Genomic DNA, 26,385 nt, shown 5'->3' with positions numbered 1-26,385 from the left:
TTATGAAAAAGTAAACTGTATAATCAGTTACCCGTCAGCTTATATTACAATTAAAAGATTTAGTTTTACAGAAACAATATTGTTCTGTTGATGCAAATACAATTATATGATTTATCTGCGTCCACTTTACATGTACAGATATTAGTATATGTTCAAAATGATTTTCAGTAGCGATTTCTTTACTGTTAATATTTTTAAGTAATATTTCATAATTAATTTATTTACCTTACCGTCATTTCATGTGTTTGATTAAATAATTAATATGAACTTTAAACACAATTTCGTTTTACAAATTTTATAATTTGTTCGGATCCGGAAAAAATATTTATATATAAAGTAGCAAGTTAGGTTAAATAATTGGTTATAAGAATCAACCTTACCGACAGTTTATATTATATCACTAGAGTTTTGGGTCATTTGACCATCATCAGGAGATAGATTTTTTTGTAATTAAAATTAAAAACGTAAACAAACTATTATTAACAAAACAAGCCATCTTGTAACTCTATGGTCTAGCAACTAGATAATCAAGTTAGGCAACTTGATAATTATTAATTTAAATAGAAAATCATCTTCAAATTTTATATGTCCCTTTATTAATTTATTGTTGTAAAAATATACATAATTTTTTTGAGGTTGCTGGTGTTATCAAAATTGTTGGAAAATCTAATATATAAATAAAATTATCCGGGCTGTAATTATGTTCATTTTATAAAATGTGTTTAGCATAATTGGATTTATCGAAACGGCCTTTCTTTACTATTAATATGTTATTTAGCTCTAATAGAAAAAGAACGGTTGGTCATTACAGTATATTGTTGACGGTAGTTTTCACGTTTTAAACTATACCAATCTTGTCTATCTAAGATATTTATTTCCTTATTTTAGTAGAATCGCTATTGTGTATAAAATTGATGTTTTAAAAAGTTAACTTAAAAAGTAATAGAATTTTAAATACATCGTTACATATATTTTTTCTTTAAATTGAGATTATACCAACCGGGTTGGTAGTTGTGAACGCGTTCTTTGCAAATCAGCTGATTTCGTAGTCGCGAGTACAAGTTCAAATCGTAGCAATATGATTTGTAATACTCATTATTTCAGAAATAATACCCTCGGTGATTCACGGATACGACAGAAAAAAATTAGAAATTGAGATCACGTTATATAGATTGTGTATATCAAAGCTTTTCCCGTGATTTTCATAACCTATCCTGCTTGTGAAATTAAAAAAATAAAATATTTTATCAAACAAGGCTAAAATGCTTCGTTTGTAAGTAACGGTTAATGAATGATTTCCCTCTGGTTTCAGCAATCCCGGTGCAAGAGGTCATACTGAAAATTTATAGGACAATAATTAAGGTGCAGAATTAGTGATTTCTATTGGTTTTTTACCTTAAAAATTTAATAAAATAGCCATCAAAACATCTGCAATAGGTTTTAAGAAATCTGGGATGAAAATCAATAATTTAGAGTAAAAAACCCATTATTATGTTTGATCTACAATAACTTTGTTAAATGGGTAATAAACATGTAAAACTTGTAGAGAATGTAATTCTGAACATAAAGGTGCAAGATAAGTAGAATAAAACAAACAAAGTTTAGAAAAATTAGAATTCAGTTTAGAAACGATACAGTAAATCGTACCTACCAGTTTATAACAAATATTCAAAACCCTTCTGTAGTGCTTTTGTAGCTCTTTATAGTACTTCAGGGCTATCCTAAGTTTCTCAGCAGCATCCATAATGCAAACAATAATTCATGAGAATGTATTTTTGTTTTATATATGACATTTCTCATCTGTCTCTAGATGCAAAAATCTAAATGTGTTCTATCAAGTGTTTTTGGTAATTATCCATTAGGTTTATTTATTTTATAAATTTTTTTGTTATGCAAGGAATGGATGAAAATCTCTCATTTTCTTAGCAATTTTCACCATGACTTGGGTCCGTGCTTTGTCATTCATAGAACACCCTTAATGAGAATCCTTCATTGTTTATTTTTAATATAGCTTCGTACCTTCTTCAGCATTTTAATATAAACTTCTGATATTATTAATGATTCTAGGTTCTACAAATTCTGTCTAAATTCCCAAATTTGCTGTCCCAAATCACTAGTTAGTAACATCCTGACTCCATAGGAGAAGACACTTGCCATGTGATGATTTCAGTTGCAACCCCTCTGTATCTAACCCTGATGGGCTTTACCTCATGTCACATTTAAAACCTCAGCCTTGCTCTTGTCTCAGTCAGGATGCCACCAATTTACATTGGTGTACTACTAATCATTTGATGTTATCCATACAAAGAAAAAACGTAACAGTCTTTAACAAGACTGGACTAATTGAGCTGATAATTAACTACACCCTGGGGTGCAGTTGTTTATGTCAAGATTGAGTTCAATACACGATACACAACACCAGTATGAATAAAATAAGAGCTACAAAAACAATTATACCATTACAAGAATATAAAACAGGAACACTTAATACTACAACAAGGACATAACAAAGCAACAAGCAGTACCCTACCTTTACACACATTCAGCAATCCTTTCTTTTACAAGAAATACCATATATTCTTCAATGATGGTATTCTTTGCCCTGGTTTTTCCAATTTTCACAGAGTCCAATGTCGACCCGATATCAAACTGACAAATCATCTCTGTATTCTTCATATTACACAGCAAACATTTGTATAAAACATGAAAGACATCATCCAGCATGCAACATTGCGGCCGTAACGTGGAATCAACTAAGCCGAATTGAGCCAATCTGCCCCTAAAGAAACTGCATCACATATTTGTTTGGTCGTACCCAAGAAGCATCCTGTAATAAACCAGCAACATCAGAAAACAGATCAAGTGTAAAACACCCATTAAATGTCTCATCCCATCTTGCCTGCCATAAAGCATAGCCCTATTACTCAATATCTCAAACCTTTTCTGAAGGTTTAGGATATTGAGTTGCTAACCTTCTTAGCAACATATCATTGCTCTCTGATGCAAATAGATCAATCAGCTTCACTCCGGCAATCACCAAGATTGCCTCACCTGAAATCGTACAATAGCCACACATCATTGTTAACAACAAGAGGCGTTGGGCCCTAAGTAACATATCCCAATAAATACATCGCCTCACAATTATACTCTTATACAGGATACTTATGATCTTAAAACTAACCCCCCCCCCCACAATCAGTATTGACCACACATCGAATACCAGAAAAGGCACTACAGGCCTTTGCGATGCATTGTAAGTACTACTTGAATCATCTCGTCAAAAAACACCTCAAGATACTCCTTTTGAACTTGAACATATTTTTGATTTTTTGATGGGCTTGCCGCCTTGCAGCCAAGTGGCCCAAAGGAACATCATTATGGTTTTCTCCAGGCTGAATGTCATCTTATGTTGACAACCCCACAGCTTAAGTATCCTACAAGTCCGAGTGGCTCTGAAGTCAATTTCCCTCTGTGAGCGTCCTTCGACCAGCAGAATCTCATTGTCAGAATAAGACACCATACAACACCCACTAGACAACTTCAGCTGCAGAATTGAGTCAAACTGTACAATCTACAATAGAGCACCCAACACACTGCCCTGGGGGCAACTCTTAGACTGGGTCTTACTAACCGCATGGCTGCCTAACCTCACGATGCACCTGGAAATGATATATAATGCAGATTCACCATCTGCATTATAATCAGGCAGTAAATCATCAAGCAGTTATTGTAGTATTTCAGTTTTGTCTGAAATAATTCCATGCCAAGTTGAGAGAGCGTACAAAAGAACATCCCTTCTACATTTGTGTCCCAAATAAAGTTCCCGTGGAACTTTATTTCCCTGTACTTACTGTTTTCGGCAGTAAGTACCTTGTGAAAGTCCTACATTCTCTGCAATTAGCAACAAGTACCGCCTACAATTCAGGATCATAATCTTGTTGAGATGCCCTCTAAACAGCAAACAAGATTGTTTCAAATTAGTCAATAACCAATTACCCTACTCCACTGGTGCTTGCCTCTTGACTGGAGCTACAGGGTGTAGAGCACTCAGCAATGTCAATAAATGACGCTGGAAATCTTTCTGCCAGATTCTCCAATTCCAAATCATTGACACTCCTGCCCAAAACTACAGAACTGCGAGAGAATCCACAAATTTCTTCCAGTCCATTTTTTCCAGCCTGTGCCGAAACGACCCTGCTGAACTGGAATATTACATTGGTAGCAATCACTCAAGCCACCAACAACCTCAAACACAATCAAGATGATCACTGGATGGTCAACCGATGACCATCCAATCGCACAAATTGGCAGGAATAAACCTGCCAACTGTAACATCGATGTTTGTTCCTCCAAACAACAGATGACCCTCCAAACCATACTGGGCACTAAACTGCTCCTTTACTTCACTGTCATCCGTGTGACAACTATGCCACAATAAGAACTTGACATTCACGTCCATACCAATAATTATACCACTGGGACAGAGAATTGTAGAATTTTATCACACACATCAAGACGAAAATATGAACTTACACCATAAAGATGCAAACTCTGAACATCCACATGAACAACATCATGATTATACAAGAGCTGTCACAAAAAGACACAATCAAGCACCCTTCTGCACATAACAGCGGACATGTTATCTGAACCATTATAGAAGCATTTCCATCTAGCAAAACCTGGCAGACACCCAGAGACAACATAAGAATGCTGCAACAAAACTACATCCAAATGCCATCGTAAAGCTACCTCACCAAATTCCACCTGAGCTATAATAAACAGTGAAATTTTGGGGTAACCTGTTTGCTTACAGATAGTAATGGCATTGTAAATAAATAATTTTGACTTGCTCTGTACAAATACATACACTATTATATATGGAATGTGTCTTTACTTGATTTATTTAGCACAATTTCAATACAGAAATTTAATCATTATATAGACAAATAGATTTATTGTTGCACTTTTATAATTTAGTTTGATGAAAAACAGCAAAGAAAATACTTTTAATCAAATAATTTTGGCTGTATACAAAATTTTTATTTTCTGAAAGAATATAACATTACAATAGACCACAAACATTGCTATATAAAAATATTAAATAATTGTAAAAACATTTATATTTTGTTACATGGGATGTCTCATGAGAATTAACATCAACATTAACAAAAGCAAATTGCCATGTAATAAACAGCTGTCAGTAAATTTAACTTTTGTTAATACTATTACTTGATAACTACCTAATTTGCTGTAGACAGTTGAGGGTTTCATATAATTAATTCAATCACAGAACACACCCATTTCCTCAAACAAATAGAATTCCAAATTTTAATGTATATTAACTAGATTTTTGTAGAATAGCATCTCTTTATTTGTAATTTTTGCATTTCTTTATCATCTGTCATTTCTGAGGGTATGTACCCTGAAGTTCTTATTACACAAGTGAATAAAATCAAAGTGGATTTTAGTCAGTCAGTAAACTTGCATATTTTCACACCAACAGTCAAGAAATGCTTTTTTCATCTTTTTAAACGTTTCAGCCTGTTCAATAACAAGTGTCTAAAATAACCAATACACAATGGTAAGCTACTAAAATTGTTATCACCATCATAACTAATAAGTAATATGTAAAACTTACAATCATACAGAATATGCTTACTTGGTCTCTCGCCAGCAAATAAAAATAAGTTAATTCAAAATGGTTAAGACGGCAAACAATTGACAAAATCATCAAGGTTCATGAAAAGCAGAAAAACAATCATTTATGAAATCATTGCAGGAAAACTTTAAAGATCTTCATTTCATTTAGCATAATTTTAGAACTTGAGAAAATATAGAGGAAATAATACAGACTATTTACATACAGTTACTATTTAACAAAAATAATGGTGCCCAAAACTAACACTGCTCTCTTATTGGAGAGTGAATAACAAGACATTTACAAAGGATATCAGATGTTGAATAAACACCAAATTACTAGTAAAACAACATTTCTTTGAAGAACAAGAATTTGTTGCAAAGAATTCAAAAGCAGTATATAAAATGTGTGTACCAGAGTGCAAGGGTGAGGAAAGAATGGCACATGTAATGGAGATTTGGATGTAATGTAAATGCAGTCTTTGAGGGTACTGCTGTTATTTTGTTGAGTTAAGCTAAAATGAAGACAAAATATTTTGGATAAGATGAGAGGGCAGTATATGGGAGGGCAGGTTGAAGAGGCAAGGAGAGAAAAATATGTTGAAGAGTGCGAAAGGAATTGAGGTCAATGTTTAAAGGAAACAGGACAAAACTGAAGTAGGGAATGTAATTATACAAGCCCCAACTGCAATTTACAAATGCTGGCATCATCTCTGAGATTTATCCACTTAATTACAATATTATTAAGAATGTGTTCACACATCAGAACATCACAGGCAATCAGAATCAATTCTCATTTGTTCTCATTAAAATATTTTAAGACTTTCAAAGAATAAAAAATTCACAATTTGATGTATTTATACATTTGTTGTATAATACATTTGTCATTTGAAAATATTTTCTAAACCGTTAGGAAATATCAAGCTAAAAAACTTGAAATGAATAGAGATATGTATTTGTAACAGTCATTTCATCTAACTCCATCTAAATTTACTCTGACCAAATTTACGATAACATTACCTGTGCAGTATCTTGCAAATGCTTTAAAATCAAATAATTTTCTATATATTGTTTAAAATTTGACTGAAAGGCATACTCCCAGTTTGTAAACTGGATATCTATAAACACCTTTGTAGTCAACTGGTAACCTGAGCATAAAGTAACATTAAAATTAAGTAACTAAAAATAACACAACTGCTAGGTTAACTTTTGTAAAGGTACCTATAATTTTGGTAACTAATTAATCTTACTTTCTAAAAAAAAAACTGATAATCTATCAGTCTTCAAACAATAATGACATTTCAAAGTACTTCATTCAACCAAAAGAATAATTTAAAAAAATATGAACAAGCTTTTTCAAGTGTGTGTCAATTTCATACACACATGAAATTTGACACAGCATTGTTCAAATTTATAAGTCCTCATGATCATGACTAGTACCAAACTAACAAAATTATAAAATCATTCGATACTGACTGAACACAGCATTCAATGTAACAGTATTTGGCAAACTGACCACCAAACAGGCTGTGGGAGTGGGGGTGGGACCTTGAGTGCAATCAATGGAAGTATAGTCCGAAATGTTATGATAACTAAAAACTACATTATTCATAACAGAGTCAATTCTGTACGAAGTGATCCAACCGAAATATTTTTGGTTGCTTCATTTTTATTTGTTTATATATTATTTATTTATATTTATTTGTTTCCATGTACAATGGCAGCTCAAAACAGGTCTTTTATACAAAAAGACCTATAATTAATAAATTATATACATAATTTAATTATATCAGAGGGCTGTATGTCGCAGGAAAAAGTAATACATCCACACTGTATGACTACAACACTGACTATTTCTGTGACCCAAAGCCCCAACCAGTAGCCTACTGTTTCTACACAAACCATATGAACTTAACCCTTTATTAGCTGCTGTACTTTTCTAAAAATAGTTTTCAAGCTGTCCTTTTATTTAACTTTTAATTTTTATTTGGTCAATTATATTTTAATTTAAAAATTAACTTGATACTAAACACAAAATATCACATTACAGAACAAAGTGTTCTTTCATAAAATATGCACATTTTGTAAGATATTAAACAATGTGGTAAGAAAATAAGATTCATTTTCATCGTTTAATAATAATTGTTTTTAATAATAAGAACACATTTATACTAGTTTATAGCTTATATATATAATGGTTATAATAGTTTACAATTGTTTAAATTGAGTTTAGCAATGGTTTGTTTTTTAGAATGATTTTTATTTACTTAACTAATAGTTTAAAGCACTTATTTGTAATGAAAGGTAAAAAGGGAAAGGGAATTCACACTAAATCGAATGCTTAATACATTTCTTAAATTTTACAGCGGTTAATAATGGCATAAATTCACATGATTTGTGCGTATTTTGAAAATTCATAACTTTATTCAGAATCAAATATTGAAATGTTTACTGTAGTTTATTCTTATGTAGATGTATATTATGTGGATAAATTAGATTTGATATAAAATTTTAGCGGTCACTTTTTAAACTTTTGTAGTAAAAATGTCTAATAAGCAAGGTTCAATATAAAGGACCCAAATTTAAACAGGAGAACTTGAAAAAGTTTATGCAAATGTTTATGCTGCAAAGTTTTGGCATAATCTGGTCCAAAAACATGAGCTCAAGATGAGGTCTGCAGTGAAGGCAAAAGCTGAGTTTTTGAGTAAGTAGTGACCAGAATCATCACAAGGCAGGTGGTCCCTTCCCATATGGGGTTGGGATGGTCCCTGTATCCTAATCCACCAGGTTGGTCTAAAGGTTAAAATCATTGCAAATCAGCTGATTTCAAAGTCGAGTGTTCTAAGGTTCAAATCCTAGATTGTGGATACTGGTGTTCTTTGGTGGTTGGGTTTCAATTAACCACACATCTCAGGAACGGTCAATCTGAGACTGTACAAGACTACATTTACAGTGGTTCCAGAGGCTAAATATAAAATGAAACGTCCCTGTATCATGGGCATTTTTGATCGTTTAAAAAAAATCCTGTTTAAATTTTGTACTTGTGAAAGGTGAATGTTATTGAACATAATTAAAAAACAAAATTTTAATATATTATATTTTTTTTTGTCTTCAGTCATTTGACTGGTTTGATGCAGCTCTCCAAGATTCCCTATCTTGCGCTAGTCGTTTCATTTCAGTATACCCTCTACATCCTACATCCCTAACAATTTGTTTTACATATTCCAAACGTGGCCTGCCTACACAATTTTTTCCTTCTACCTGTCCTTCCAATATTAAAGCAACTATTCGACGATGCCTTAGTATGTGGCCTATAAGTGTCTTCTTTTAACTATATTTTTCCAAATACTTCTTTCTTTATCTATTTGCCGCAATACCTCTTCATTTGTCACTTTATCCACCCATCTAATCAGATGGGTGGATAAAGGTTAACATTCTCCTATAGCACTGCATTTCAGAAGCTTCTAATCTTTTCTTCTCAGATACTTCGATTGTCCAAGTTTCACTTCCATATAAAGCGACACTCCAAACATACTTTCAAAAATCTTTTCTTGACATTTAAATTAATTTTAAGGCTCATTTCGCTTGTGCTATTCGGCATTTTATATCTCGCTCCTGCTTCATCCATCTTTAGCAATTCTACTTCCCAAATAACAAAATTATTCTACCTCCATAATCTTTTCTCCTCCTATTTTCACATTCAGTGGTCCATCTTTGTTATTTCTACTACTTTCATTACTTGATTTCTTCTTGTTTATTTTCATGCAATAGTTCTTGCGTAGGACTTCATCTATGCCGTTCATTGTTTCTCCTAAATCCTTTTTACTCTCGGCTAGAATTACTATATCATCAGCAAATCGTAGCATCTTTATCTTTTCACCTTGTACTGTTACTCCGAATCTAAATTGTTCTTTAACATCATTAACTGCTAGTTCCATGTAAAGATTAAAAAGTAACAGAGATAGGGAACATCCTTGTCGGACTCCCTTTCTTATTACGGCTTCTTTCTTATGTTCTTCAATTGTTACTGTTGCTGTTTGGTTCCTGTGCATGTTAGCAATTGTTCTTTCTCTGTATTTGAACCCTAATTTTTTTAAAATGCTGAACATCTAGGTCTATAAACACCAAGTAGGTTGGTTTGTTTTTCTTTAATCTTCCTTCTAGCCTTGGCGTCCTGTACTACATTATTATCTACAAAAATGATCAATGTTATGGAGTGAAGTGTAATAAGCATTATTTACATCTTCAAGTTATCTCTAGGCAACAAGTTCACTGAACTTGGTTTAATGTTTCGCTTTCCATCTTAATGAATTTGATTTCAAGAGACGTTCAAGGCATTGCAGAACTACAGGATTGTAAGAGTGCAGTTTACCATCTTATTTACTATATATTAAGTTATATGGTTTGACTGGCAGAAGCTATTAAATTTGAAAATTAGAAATTAAAGGATCAGAACCCTATTTACCGTTGTTAAAATAAAAAAATAAAAATAAAATAACATACATTGTAAAAAAATGTCTTTTAACACATAATCATAAAAAATTTTTAAAAGTGATAATAAGTAAGGATTTCAGCTTCTCTACTCTTTATTAAATCAGAAATACAAATATAATTGAACACTGTTCCTTTTATTTTTTTTTTGTCTTCAGTCATTTGACTGGTCTGATGCAGCTCTCCAAGATTCCCTATCTAGTGCTAGTCTTTTCATTTCAGTATACCCTCTACATCCTACATCCCTAACAATTTGTTTTACATATTCCAAACGTGGCCTGCCTACACAATTTTCCCCTTCTACCTGTCCTTCCAATATTAAAGCGACTATTCCAGGATGCCTTAGTATGTGGCCTATAAGTCTGTCTCTTCTTTTAACTATATTTTTCCAAATGCTTCTTTCTTCATCTATTTGCCGCAATACCTCTTCATTTGTCACTTTATCCACACGTCTGATTTTTAACATTCTCCTATAGCACCGCATTTGAAAAGCTTCTAATCTTTTCTTCTCAGATACTCCGATCGTCCAAGTTTCACTTCCATATAAAGTGACACTCCAAACGTACACTTTCAAAAATCTTTACCTGACATTTAATATAATTTTTGATGTAAACAAATTATATTTCTTACTGAAGGTTCGTTTAGCTTGTGCTATTCAGCAATTTATATCGCCCCTGCTTCGTCCATCTTTAGTAATTCTACTTCTCAAATAAAAAAATTCTACTACCTCCATAATCTTTTCTCCTCCTATTTTCACATTCAGTGGTCCATCTTTGTTATTTTTCGTACATTTTATTACTTTTGTTTTGTTCTTGTTTATTATCAGGCGATAGTTCTTGCGTAGGACTTCATCTATGCCGTTCATTGTTTCTTCTAAATCCTTTTTACTCTCGGCTAGAATTACTATATCATCAGCAAATCGTAGCATCTTTATCTTTTCACCCCTTGTACTGTTACTCCGAATCTAAATTGTTCTTTAACATCATTAACTGCTAGTTCCATGTAAAGATTAAAAAGTAACGGAGATAGGGAACATCCTTGTCGGACTCCCTTTCTTCTTACGGCTTCTTTCTTATGTTCTACAATTGTTACTGTTGCTGTTTGGTTCCTGTACATGTTAGCAATTGTTCTTCTATCTCTGTATTTGAACCCTAATTTTTTTAAACTGCTGAACATTTTATTCCAGTCTACGTTATCGAATGCCTTTTCTAGGTCTATAATCGCCATGTATGTCGGTTTGTTTTTCTTTAATCTTCCTTCTACTATTAATCTGAGTCCTAAAATTGCTTCCCTTGTCCCTATACTTTTCTTGAAACCAAATTGGTCTTCTCCTAACACTTCCTCCACTCTCCTCTCAATTCTTCTGTATAGAATTCTAGTTAAGATTTTTGATGCATGACTAGTTAAACTAATTGTTCTGTATTCTTCACATTTATCTGTCCCTGCTTTCTTTGGTATCATGACTATAACACTTTTTTTGAAGTCTGACGGAAATTCCCCTTTTTCATAAATATTACACACCAGTTTGTATAATCTATCAATCGCTTCCTCAACTGCACTGCGCAGTAATTCTACAGGTATTCCGTCTATTCCAGGAGCCTTTCTGCCATTTAAATCTTTTAATGCTCTCTTAAATTCAGATCTCAGTAGTGTTTCTCCCATTTCATACTCCTCAACTTCCACTTCTTCCTCTATAACACCATTTTCTAATTCATTTCCTCTGTATAACTCTTCAATATATTCCACCCATCTATCGACTTTACCTTTTGTATTATATATAGGTGTACCATCTTTGTTTAACACATTATTAGATTTTAATTTATGTACCTAAAAATTTTCCTTAACTTTCCTGTATGCTCCGTCTATTTTACCAATGTTCATTTCTCTTTCCACTTCTGAACACTTTTCTTTAATCCACTCTTCTTTCGCCAGTTTGTACTTCCTGTTTATAGCATTTCTTAATTGCCGATAGTTCCTTTTCCTTTTTTCATCACTAGCATTTGTATATTTTCTACGTTCATCCATCAGCTGCAATATATCGTCTGAAACCCAAGGTTTTCTACTAGTTCTCTTTATTCCGCCTAAGTTTGCTTCTGCTGATTTAAGAATTTCCTTTTTAACACTCTCCTATTCTTCTTCTACATTTTCTACCTTACCTTTTTTACTCAGATCTCTTGCGATGTCCTCCTCAAAAATCTTCTTTACTTCCTCTTCCTCAAGCTTCTCTAAATTCCACCGATTCATCTGACACCTTTTCTTCAGGTTTTTAAACCCCAATGTACATTTCATTAACACCAAATTATGGTCGCTATCAATGTCTGCTCCAGGGTAAGTTTTGCAGTCAACGAGTTGATTTCTAAATCTTTGCTTAACCATGATATAATCTATCTGATGCCTTGCAGTATCGCCTGGCTTTTTCCAAGTGTATATTCTTCTATTATGATTTTTAAATCGGGTGTTGGCAAATAATAAATTATACTTCGTGCAAAACTCTATAAGTCGGTCCCCTTTTTCAATCCTTTTGCCCAGCCCGTATTCACCCACTATATTTCCTTCCTTGCCTTTTCCAATGCTTGCATTCCAATCTCCAACTATTATTAAATTTTCATCTACTTTTACGTGTTTAATTGCTTCATCAATCTCTTCGTATACACACTCTACCTCCTCATCATCATCATGGGCGCTTGTAGGCATATAGACGTTAACAATCGTTGTACGATTCTATCGCTATGCGTCTTGAAATACTCCACTCTCCTCCCTATCTTCTTGTTCATTCCGAAACCTACTCCTGCCTGCCCATTATTTGACCGTGAGTTAATTACTCACTGTTCCTTTTTATTAATATTTAACCTGTTAATCCAAAATGGAGGTAGTGAAAAATACTGTTTTTATTTATTTATTTTAATTATTAGGTTATTTTTGATATTTTAGCCACAAAATTTTTATTATGAATTATATACTTAATACCTGTTGTATTTTTAAAATACACATATATCTGAATTGAAATTTTTACATTTGTTGTTTTATATCAACTGGAAAACTCATAAAAAAAAAAATATATATATATTTAATTATAAATACCTCAACAAACTGAAAATATCCCTTATAACCTGATCCGTTCATGTATACATAAAATTATCAGAAATAGCACCCTAAAAAATGAACAATATTGGAAATAAGAATAAAAGTTTTAGAAATGTTTTACAAAGATAACATAAGTAGCGTAAAAGTGCAGTTCTGCTCCACGCTATTAGCATTTTATTTCAAGTTTATGCTATTTAAATTTTAATAATAATAAATAAGAAAGAAAGAAATAGAGAAAAAAGTATAATAAATGTAGTAGAACGGAAATAATAAAAACTGAATTAAGATGTAATATACAAAACAAAATTTGGCATTGTGATTAGCTATGAATTTATTTTTGTGATTATCTATGTATTTATTATATAATAAATACAGCAACATTAGAAAGAAATAATTAAAAATATTTGCACATGTTTTGTAAAGTAATAAGAGTTAAAAAAAAAGACAAACATAAAAAGTATTTAAAATAAAAACAATAATAAATCTCATACTTTCAAAATATATCGGAATTCTTTTGAACAATCTTTTTGTAAAATTAGTTTGTAAAGAAATCTTTTGAAGGAAAGATTTTTCAGATAGTTTGGCAAATTATTAAAGATTACAACGGAAGCATTATAAGCTTCTCTTTTTTGTAAATCCATCTGGTTTAGTAAAGATGGATATTGTTATTTTTTTACGAATAAGCAATTATTTTTATTAGCAAAGATTGCATATTCATAAATATAAACACAAGGATAAGTTAACAAATTTAATTTTCTAAATATAAAATCCACGATTCATTTTGTATCCGAGTTTTACTAAAGCTTTTAGCGTTATCATATTTCTTCACCACCGATCGATGGAATTTTGATTTAACCGTAAAAGAAAGCTTTATACTGTTCGGTCTTCTATTTTTTTTTTTATAACTATAACGCGTGTAAATCATTTGATCTAAATAAAAAAATGACAGCGACTTTCTTAAACTGTAACGATGTGCGTTATAAAAGATTACTTGCGGCCAATTACGTATCGTAACTCTCGGTGTATTGGGGTTTGATTCTGTATTCGGCAAACGAGTAGGGAACTAGAAAATCACGTGTTACTCTTCTGGAAACCGCGGTATTAAATATTATTTTAGAGAATACTTAAGTTTTTCATCAAGTAAAATTTTTTAAATCGTGTCACCTTCTACCGTTTGATTATAGAACATAACAGACGAAACTTTCTTGGATTTTAAGATACCCTGGCAAAAATTCCCAAAATATTATTGAAACTTTTCAAGCGAGTCTTTTAAAAAGTAACATTTTATTAATAAATAAAGATTTGACGGCACAAAAACACTGAACGGTTGTTCTCGAGAAAAAATAAAAACCAGAAAGCCATCACGGTAAAATTAGCCTAATTTGATAGTCGACGGTACACAAGGGACTATTTTCATTAGCAACATGCCCGATTTCCTTAAACTATTACCATCGATGTACCCCCGTTATGAGTCGGTCGGATAGGTATCGATCGGTTTACAAATTTTAACCTCTCGCAACAGGTAGAATTTGAACTGGCAACTCTCATATTACAAAACTAATTATAAATAAACCTTCATTCCGATCGGGGCACAATAATTCGTTATATATATCGTCTACAAATGTAACTCCCGGTAACGAAAGGATTCCAACGCGGGGTCATACATCTAAATCGGTTCGGTCGTTGAGCCGCAACAGTGGAACATACATTCATACAAACATACACCCTAAATACATTACACTCTTTCTTGTGTATTATAATAATCGAGAACGAGATAAACCTGAAATTTAAAAAAGCGTATAATGCAGTTTGTTAAATATAACAAAATCTTGATGCGTTAAATTTAGAAGGGGAAGGGGATAAAGAAATGAGAATCGTATCTTTCCGATAATAATTAGCAATAATGAAGTTGAACTAACGAAATCTACGAATTGTTTCTGGGATAGTAGATGTTTAGCAGAAAATGTACTTATTTCGCCAAACGATTTTGTAAAAGTACACAGAAGGTAAACTTTTACTTGGAAGACGAGAATTTAGAAGGTTTGTATGACAATACGATGTAAATATTTAAGGGTTTTACCACGAGCGAAATAAATTAAAAACGCATAAACATCTTTAAAGTAAATAAAAATTAATGCAAAAATAAATAACTTGAATAAATAAAACGGTTAATAATTGCATTTAACGACACAAAAAGAAGCAAAAGGTAAATTCATTTAAGATAGAACATTTTTCAATTATTTGTTTGTAAACTCGTAAATAATGTTACACAAGGTCTTCACGTGACTGCTGATAACACCGCACTAATATTTTACAGTAATCACAATTACAAACCGATACCGATTGAAACGTTGTCTCCTGTCTGTTTTCAAATCGACATTCAAGCCGCTAATAATTTACATGATGTATAATGTCCATATAATATGTCGACTATGCAACTTCAAACTTTATCACGATTACAACCCCTCGGCATTTAAACGTCTGCTTGTTCATTGTGAATTAAATCCGTTTGGAAGTAAAGTAATCGCATCTTAACTTTGAAAGCCACAAAAAAATTTGGAAAAATATCAATACTGTTTATTAAATTAGTTTAAATTTTATTACGCTGTCATTTTAAATTACTCCTCACCACTGCAAATAGCTAAGAATTTTTACATTATTCGCTTTCATATTTATCTATATTATCGATTGAAAATTACATATACAACTTTATTCAACATATTTATCCTTGACGCAGGTAGCGAAAGAAACCTTGAGCGCTAATTTTTTTTTTTTTGCTTTGTGTTTCTGAAACATAGTTTACCGATTTTAAAAATAATACTTCAAGCAAATCCGTTGGAAATTGGGCAAAATATGATGAGAAACTCGTGTCATAAATCAGTATAAATGAAAGAAGATTCAGAAAACTACGTTTTATAAATATTCCCGCCACCCAAAAGGCTATTCATATTGACAAAAAAAACATGCGTTACATGTTTACCGATATCGTTTGTCGGAAAATATATTTATAGACATCAAGTAAAAATGACGTATTTATGATCACAAATTCCTTCTTTTTTGTTGTGTGTGCAGAGTATGTTTTTCGGTATGTTGCTAGTAAGAGCTATTTAATAAATCCCTAACCCTCATAGTAATTATAATGCACAAGTCACACACACACACACACACACACAAGCAGATTTCTGAGAGAAAAATGGTCATATTCGTTCTAGTCTGAATAAAACATTTTACATCGTTCAAATTGTGTGTAATAAAACCGATTCCTTTGTGAATATAAAACAGAATAACCGACAAAGATATATAAAATGATTTTGTAACAGCGTTTTAAAACTGACACCGTACATATCCAGTTTAATGGCTGCATGATCAGAAAAGGTTAAAAACAATAATTATCTAAATAAAAATACAAGATTTTTGTATCGTGATATATAATCTAAAATACATAAAAATACTAAAACATAAAAAATAAAACATAAGTACTTATTTACCGGTTTGCAACCGGCATCCATAATCTGCATTTAAAAAATATAGTACAACAATAATAGTTTAGTTACAATATTAGGAGAGCGGATATTTATTTAAAGGACTAAAAAACAAATACCGTAAAATTTTTAACATTTACTTTCTGTTATTAATCTGTCGTACAAGTATTAAAAAACTTTTTTGATAAGGTATATATCTGTGCAAATGTTCTTGACGTGGAAAGAACTAATATACTTAATTAATTTTAATATAAAACATATTTTTACAGCGATTGTAAATCGTCCGGTAATTAATGCTCGCATTGACAAATAGCTAAATCAATATATAAAATGAAAAAATATATATATTTTAGAGAAAAAAAATAAAGAAATGATTACGTAGTTTTTTTTTAATAATTCAAATGGAAGTGGAAATATCTTTGAAGGAAAATTTTAGATAGAAATGGTATAAATAATATTTATTACAAAGAATATGACCTGTACATAGTAAAGTACATTAGCAAAGATATAAAACAGCTGCAAACTAGTGTAATACAAAAAAACCGTTAAAAAAAGAAGTGAAACCGAACTGATCTAAGACAAAGCATTCGACATAAATGCAATAATAAATCATCTCTTATTTGTAGACATAATGACAGCTGTCCAAAAAAATTATCTTTTAAAAAAAAGACGGATTGAAATTCCGTATCTCTTGTACATGTGTAATACGTTTTAATATATATGAATGTATGTATGTTTGTGTGTGTGTATATATATATACACATACATACATACATACATATATATCTGTGTAGAAAGAAAGGAAGAGTGATTGAGCGAGTAGAAACGATTTATTATGAGTTACTAACAAATCTGTTCACTTCTTTAACCCTCTTGGTTTTTTGTATATGTGATCTAATTGTGCGCCATTATGTCTCAATACATACACACGTACGCGCAGAGGCAAAGCAAAAAATGTTAAGACTGTAGAACTAAAGGAAAGGCCTATTTTAATACTAGCTTATCTATACGAATATTGTGTTATAAATGTTCTAGATTAAATATTTACAAATTTTTTGTATTTCCAAGCGTACGACGTCGAAGGGACACGATGGTTTTTAAAATATTAAAAGCGGGTAATTTTTATTAATTTACTATTATTATTTGTAATTAATAATTTTTATTACATTTGATGGAGGAAATAGAAACGGATAAAAACGCGTACTGCCGGGTTCATTGTGTACTCGATCGTTTGTCATTTTATTCAAACTAAAAAGCTTAATAATTTTTTTAATAGGTAAAGATGTTTAATTTTTTTTTATTTTGTAAAATAAAAATTTAGATTTTCCAAATTTAATTAATGTAAGTTTACCCGTTTCTGAGAAATAATTTTTTTGTTGAAAATCACAAAGTAGCGTCCAGAAGGAAAACAAAATATAATTAACCTCGGTTCTACATATATTGACATCTTTTCGTTTGTTCCCGATAACCAGTCATTACGAAATTTTATCTGTAGTTTTCTTATGAAACCTGGAAGGTTACCAACCGCAGTTTAAATAATCAATCTCACTACTATGTAAATCATAAAACAAATAGCTTATAAATAAAAATCGATAACTTCCTTTAACAAAATTTAATGCGTTGTTTATATTAATATCGACTTCTTCAGACAGTAATTATGTGATTTACTAAATTTAATTCGTTATCTATAAAATATCAATTTGTATTAGTATCATAATATACGTAAAAGTAAATTAATTTGATAATAAAATTATAGGAAATGACGACCGTTACAAATTTACGACTGTATACAGAGTAGAATAAAAAATGGTTAACTGAGGTCCCGGAAGTTAAGAAATTATAGTTTACTAGATGAAAATTCTAATTTTTTCCTAGATTGTCTGCTGAGTTTTCCTAAAATGCAGAAAATAAAAGGTATGTTTACTTTCAGAATAATTTTAAATCCATTTTTTATGGTTTATTTCAAAAGTTGTCTCAAATTAAACAAATGAAAAATTGACCCCGCAGATCATTCTACTTAATTTATAGATCGTAGTTTTTTTATCTTTAACTTTTCAAACTGTTATAACAGATAGTGAACCGCCAACAGAAACAAAATGATCTCGTCTCTTGTATCGTTATACTTTTTTATATTTTGTGTTTATTTATAATATTACATAATTCTATGTGTATTGTATGTGTAGGTGTCTGTATGACAGCAAGTCTTAAGATTTTGTTTAGTAGTTTACGACTGTTTTTGTTATATATTTTATTGCGGTGAGAAAATATTGAAGGGGCGTAAATAAATTTTCTTTTAGATAGACCAAAATATTGTAATTTTAACTACATCTTATGTTACCTTAAGTCACGGTTGAAACTACTCAATTTTGAACATTTTTACTACCGATTCGTTAAATCTTGAATATTATTTTTATTATTACCTTTTATTTCAGAAAATAAACAAGTAGAATTGACCAGAGCCGGACGATATTTTGTAGTTATCGTTACAAAAATTACTTAACGAGATATTATTTCACTTTGATATTTCTCAGTCATATAAACGCCTATTAAAATCATCCACACTCTGATATTTCGGTAAGCATAAGTTTCAATCTAATTGTAGCGCTGAAACTATCAATTTTGTTTTTATATAAATAACCTTTTCGCTATCTTCTAATTAAGACAAACTGGAAAAACCGAATTAGTGCGAAACATACGATCATTCTAACTTCATAGCAGAGTTAATTCTAGAATTTTCATCATTGTGTACCGCTAAAATTAAAAAAAAAACATTATTAATATGTTGTTTTGACCAAATTTTATTTAAGGATTCTATTACATTTCATTTCATTTCTTTTTAACGGTTTTTACACAAAAGTTAGTTAGCTAACGGTCGGCGGTGACAATTTACTTGATTTTTCACACGACGTATTAACGTCTCCTCTGTTTTTCGTCGAACTTTCTACGGGATGACATCGTCGTTGTAGATATAACGTAAACATTACTAGGAATTAAGGTAAAATTAACGTATAAAAACACCAGCACGTGGTTGTTAGCAGTTTGCAATGTTTATTCTAAATTAAAAATACCGTACTAATTCTGAAACTTATTTAAAAATGTATTCTTTAAAATAACTAGGCTTGGTTATTTTATGTAACGATGTAATTTTCTTGTCATTTAATTCTATTTGCCGCTTACAAAATAATATATTCTTGGATGAAGCCGTGCTTTCCCGGCGACATATTTGTTTTAATTAAATTTTTGTAACGCGTCATTTAACGTATTACATGTTCAGTATACTAACTATCCTTGATCTTATTCGATCTACCTACATGTTGTACATTTTTTCATTTATTTTTCATAAAATTCTGACTGCATAAAATGTGCGATTTGAATGAAATTTGCTATCGACTAGTGGCGCGATGTAAGATTATAAAATAGCGTACAATTTATCGCTATTAATAATCGGTTAAATTTGACAGATAATTTGAACGTTTTGTAGCTTAAAAGAAAAGCCTAGGCAGCACTGATAACACATCAGTGACGTACCGGGTCATAAAATTGTTAGTCGGACTGGCTTTGTTTGGCCTAATTTTTCTCAACGCAAGTGTACCCTATCGGGTAATGATTAACGCATTATCCTGGGAAAAAGCGTGCAAAAATTGAATTATAATATAAGAAATTTTATTATAATTTGTCCACCCGTAATTTTATAGCAGGTCAGGTTTCATTAATTCCAGGCATCAATACGTGCAGTGTTAATTGTCTGAGCGGTATTTATTTTGCCGATATTACATTACCGTTATCGTTACATAAGAAATTTGGTATTTCTTCGTTTCTTCACCTCGTAAAAGTTTGCAAGTTTTTCAGCCGGAAGAAACTGAGAATATCACGAAATATTGACTAACCAGGTCGGAGAAATATCCCTATTTATATATTTCAACCCCCCCGTTTTGGGGAGGAGAAACAAAAAGTACTAGAAATTTATACGTTTAGCAGCGAAGAAGAAATTTTTGGAACAAATGTTTCCTTCACTTGTTAAATATAATGTTTTACACCGATCGTATTTACTCGTAAATAATGTTTTGAAATATTTTTTTTAAGAGCGGAATAAAAACAACGGAAATATAAATGTACATAGGCAAAATTTAAGAACAACCGATAACTTCTTGTTGTAATCGACAACGCAATCTTTTAGAGAAGGTTTTGCTGTTACCTAGCCCCAAATTATTTAATTAATTGCCAAATTTCATTAAAAAAAAATAAATCAAAAGATTCTTAAGTAAATTAAAGGTGTTACTTGTAAAGGAGTTATTTAAAGATGCACGAACGGGGAGAAAATGTTTTTGAAGTAATTCAGTAAATAATATTTATTGGTGATTAAGTGGTTTTTTCTGATGAATAAAACGGTTACAGCGGTTATTATTGATGTATATCAATAGATTTTTATTTACTTACGATGAATTTTTTGTCGGCCTAATTTAATTTTTATTAATCGACACAAAGATTAGACGCGTAATAACTTCTTGCCTGTATCCCTTTTGAATAATAACTTAAAATTATATTACGCTGGAACGAATCTTTGTTAAATTTATGAATAATAATTAAATTTTTCTCCCTTTGTAAAGCTGTAAGGACAAAAGAAATCGCGGAAGAAATTAATAAACGTTGAATAGTTTTATACAAACTACTTTGTATTTTTTGTTGTATCATCCGAATACATATTTAAATCAAATATATACTGAAAAAGGATATATAATTTTATAACCGAGAAGAGATCTTTACAGCACCACGGTTTTTATTGCATTTGATTATTTTCAATTGCGATTACAGTAAATTACAGAATATTTTAGATTTTTAAATAGTTTTATAATCTATACGGTATTTCTTGTGACAATGAACACATTTAAAACATACGAGGCAAAAGAAGCATCATTCAGAATCACTTTTTCTGATAGTAATGATGTTCACTACATCCGCGATCGTAGTGAGAACGGAGAGAATATGCGATTAGGAGAGCTGAATATCACCTGCGTTTTAGTTCAACGCAGATATACAGCACTGTATTCAGCTTAACGAAGGAATCGTTCATTCCTGACGTTTCCTAGATAAACCCGGTATGTTTTGTTTGTTGTTCTTGAGAATGGATTTAAATTTATCGGTTGTGGCTTGTGAACGGTATGAGGCTGTTTTAATACTTTCCATTATGACAAATATAAAGGCGGCTTTCGATGTTACAATCGGGTAGGAAAAACCGACAGAATGAGGAAGAAGAAAAATTAAGTACGTTAAATTTGTATCGCAAGATAAATTCACTTTCTTTGAAAACCGCAATGCAACAAAAAAAAACTATTTCTCGTTTGACGGCTTATCGATGCTTACCTCCTAGACGTAATCCGCTACTTAATGACTTCTCCCACCACGCAGTTATTTGAGGGAAGTATATTCGGTTGTAATTTGTGAACGGTCGCAAACGATCGGAAGAATTAGTAAAGCGGTGGAGATTTACGAAGCGAAAGTAGGGAAAAGGAAGTACAATTGAGGTCTTATTATTAAAGGAAGCCGGGTGTTCGGTGGAATAAAGCGTGACGCCAAAAAAAAGTTTTTTAGTTCCTGTCCAGATTCGAGGCCGCGAGACTTTGTCGCCTACAATAAAGAAATGCATTTTGCCAGGTACAACCGACATAAGGGACTGCTGACAGACGTACAACTGTCTTCAGTTTGAAGGTTTTAATCGTGCGACTGTTAATCGGTTATAATTTCGTCGATACAGACGCGCGCACGCGACACATTGAACGGTTCTGGCGTGAAATTAAGGGGAAAATACCTAGTTTTGGAAACACGAAACACCACCTGATCGGACAGTTGGCGGAGTTTATGTTTAAGCGGTAGTATTCGGTCTAAAAAGAACGCGTACATCATACGCTTCGCGCTATAGGTTATGTTTACAGCGGCGAATCATCGGATATAGAATCTGTTACCGATTTTGACGACTTTTAACATAAGTAACCTATACGTTATATATAATACCTATAATATATATTCTTGCGCGCCCAGTTAAGGATTAAAAGAAATTCGATTATATATATAATAATAAGCAGAAATGTCCCGCCAGATATAGGTATTGCAAATGGAACAACTATTCAAGGCAGATGAGATGAATCTACGACGAGTGAATGCTGCCGGATGATAAAAAGAGAAGACTACACCGAACACAAAAAAATAAGAAAAAAGAAATTAAGATAAGCGTAAACATCTGGAAATAAAAGTATTAATTGTAATTATTATTTTTTTTATTGTATTATTTAAGAAAATTCTCAATATTTTAAAGGGTCATAACTAAACATCGGTTTTTCTGAATGAAAAACCGGTTTCATTTTAAGATTCAGCATAACAATACCTTCTCATTCACATACTTTTATCTCGGTTCCAAATTATTGTTTTTTTATTTTGTCGACCTGTATTATTAATAGATAATATTATTTCTATAGTATATCAGATTATAACTATAATCTGTCTTAATCGTTATTATTATTATACGATTATAAACAGTATAAAACATTTATAGTACGAAAGACAACAATCAGAACTGTTTTCTCTGAATGTAATGATGTTTAATATTCGGGTAACATTTGCGGGGAATAGAGTGATAGCGATGAACCGTACTGGTCAGTAGGGTTCATTAACAGCTGTAATTCAGTGTATCGAATCGATAACCGATGTTATAAGTATCTTCTTCCGAGTACAGGAGATAATAGGAAACCGCTTCGTTTCTCAACTTTCTCAGTAAATCCGATGACACGAATGATTTCTATCTTCGATAACGGTAATGGCGTTCCCATTAATATTCAAAGAATATTAATGGGAACTGAAAAATGCTGGCAGTCTTTCTCGGATCCAAGCGGCTACAGCCTCCTTCAACTGTTCGTCGGTGGTGAAATGATTACCTCTGAGATCCCTCTTGAGATGAGGGAAGAAGTGAAAAATCTCACCGAGACAAATCCGGCGAGTATGGCGGATGCGGAACGGGCTCAAACTTCAGCTTGCGGAGAGCCATCAGAGCCGTCGTGCACAGATTTTACGGTAACCCAGTCGCTCGATAATATGACCTACTCGTTCTTTAGATACGCTTAACTGAATAGCGATGCGTTGCCGGGTGATTCGCCGGTCGCTTTGAAGCAAATCGTTCACCCGCTTTCGATGTTTCTCGTCGGTCACAGAAATCGGTCGTCCGCTGCAAGTTACGTCCTCAAATTTCGATTTTGCCAGCTTTCCATTCGCGAAATTACAACGCCCACCTATTCCCATTACTCCTGTCGACAGTTTCGCTACCGTAAATCTCTTTTAAACGATGAAAAATATTCGTCGGATTCACACGTTCTGTTGTTAAAAATTCCATCGATACGCGCTGTTTTAAACAGAGGTTATTGATGTTCGTCGTACTCGATCCGTTTTAACTGCTACTGAAAACAAACGGTTAAAGGATTTCAACGCATTATCGCAAGTTTGTAAGGGAGATTTTAGCTATCGTGCGCCGCCTGGCAATACTTGATAATACCTTTTGTCTCCGTGTAACACACCGGTGTGAAAAATTTATCGACCGAGCCTCGTAAATAAGAAACAGGATAAAAATTTAATTTTTCATTTATCGTAGTATATTCGTAGAATTTAATTATTTTTCCTTTGTTCTCTGTCATACCGAAAAGACGCGTCCTGGTAAAATTAAAATCTGATAAACACATTCTTTCCTTTTATTAAAAAAAAGTTTTTAAAATTTGATCGCTCTAATATCGTCCCCGAGGTATTTTTTTTTCTACTTGCAATATATCTACGCTTAGGAAGACATTAAAAAATCGTTGAAATATGCGATAAATAAAAAGATAGTTTTTTTTGTTATCGGGAAGGGAAAAATATAGGAACAAATTTCTTTAAGATAAGCACGTACCGCATATACTGATTTAGGCGGGATTACGTTTGCAAATTTTGAGAAAATTTCCCTCAAAGAAACAATCATTTTCATCCTCTGGAGATGCCCAAACCTTTACCGACAAATTGCCTTTTGTGTTTCTATTCTAAATATCATCAAAATCGGTATATCCGGTTCAAAATTATTAAGCTTAAAACACGCCGACACACGTAGGGGAATATAGATACGTGTGAAAAATACACACGTACATATATACGTACGTATAAACATTACCCCTTGCCTCTTTTATTTTTTGGGGACGCTAGGTCATGACGCATCGAGAAATAAAAAAAAAACCATACCCCATTTTTTTGACATCACCATCGCGTGAATTAAATTTCCACTTACCGACGATTTAAAAAGTGTAAATCCTAGTACTTTTGGAGCTGCTACTCCACTTTCAGAGATTTTCTAAAAGATGTTAAAATTTAAACTCAAATCTATAATCGTTTTTAATTAAACGCTTATGTTCATAGTAGTCGCAAACATCTTACAAACATGACGTTACTGTCTTAATGACGTACGAATTAATTTTATTCTTGTCGACCGACTATTATGAACATAACTATTAATTTAAAAACGATTATCGATTAGAATCTAAATTAACATCTTTTGGAAAATCCCTGAAGATGGAGTAACAGCTCCGAAAGTACTAGGATTTACATTTTTTAAATTGTCGGTAAGTGGAAATTTAATTTAAACAATGCTATTAATACAGACGGTACCAAACGCTATTGAAATCTGTAAAATAATTTATATACAGAGTGATTCAGGAGGATAGGGCGATACTTTGACAGCTCATTCTAGAGGCTAAAAATAAGAAAAAAGTTCATATAAATATAGGTCCGAAAACGCTTCGTTAGCGAGTTGTACAGGATGAAAGATTTCACCCTAGTTTCAATTCCTGCGGGTAAATTAAGGCTTTCTGAAATTCTGGGAAGGTCAATTAAGGGGGCAAATTCAATTGCTTCTTACGGTTTTTGAGCTGGGAAATCGAAAAAAAATAGGTCCCAGAACTGTATCTCTCTTAGTTTCTAATATATCCCGTGTAAAACGCCAAAAATAGGGTCAAAAAACATATTTTTCTACGTTTGACGTACAATAACGTTGTTAAATTGGCGATAAATCGTACGTTTTTTAAACGTAAATTGTAGAGAATTTAATTATAAGAAGATCGATGTAAATAATGTCAAAAGAAAACAAATAAAATTTTAAACATATCGACAACAAAACCGACGAAAACTTAAAAGAAAATTTTACAAAAAAAGAAAAAATGAAATTCAACTTTACCAACGATTCGTCCGCTTTTTCTTTTCTAGTACTTTCAGCCATTCGACCATCCTCAGGAAAAGTTTTTCTTCAATTTGAGATCATGTAGAATGTAAATTTATAAAATGTTAAAATCACAACCGGACATCATAGTATAAAGTTAGTCATGTTAAGACGTCATCTGCATAAAAACTGCGACTTTCTTGCTCAACAGACATAACTGACTTTATACTATGACCACCCGTTGTGATTTTAACATTTTATAAATTTACATTCTACATGATCTCAAATTGAAATTCCTGAGGATAGTCGAACGACCGAAAGTGCTAAAAACAGAGAGCTCGGACAAATTGCTGGTAAGGGTAATTTCATTTTATTTAAATATAAATAATATTATTTTAAAAAATTGATATAACAATTGTTTTTTGCAGAATATTTTGAATTAATTTTAAACGACTATTACACGTTTTGCCA

The 26,385-nt window shown here is 31.9% G+C and overlaps 1 protein-coding gene across 4 annotated transcripts in view; it reads right to left on the bottom strand.

Moving 5' to 3' along the window:
- Positions 1-26,385, bottom strand: part of LOC142329676 (uncharacterized) — a 317,008-nt gene that overhangs the window by 78,067 nt on the left and 212,556 nt on the right. Inside the window, exon 2 of one of the 4 annotated variants that reach the window (XM_075374365.1) lies at positions 2,531-2,827. The exons of 2 other annotated variants lie outside the window; for them this stretch is intronic. The gene's annotated coding sequence lies outside the window, so the exon portion shown is untranslated. Of the gene's footprint in view, positions 1-380; positions 495-2,530; positions 2,828-26,385 lie in introns of those variants that run through there. One more of the 4 variants, XM_075374366.1, reaches the window with a different exon arrangement.

The sequence above is a fragment of the Lycorma delicatula genome, chromosome 9, assembly GCF_047948215.1.
Source record: "Lycorma delicatula isolate Av1 chromosome 9, ASM4794821v1, whole genome shotgun sequence".
NCBI classification, from domain to species: Eukaryota; Metazoa; Arthropoda; class Insecta; order Hemiptera; family Fulgoridae; genus Lycorma; species Lycorma delicatula.
The sequence above is the reverse complement of the archived record's forward strand: the minus strand, read 5'-3'. Positions and strand labels throughout refer to the sequence as shown.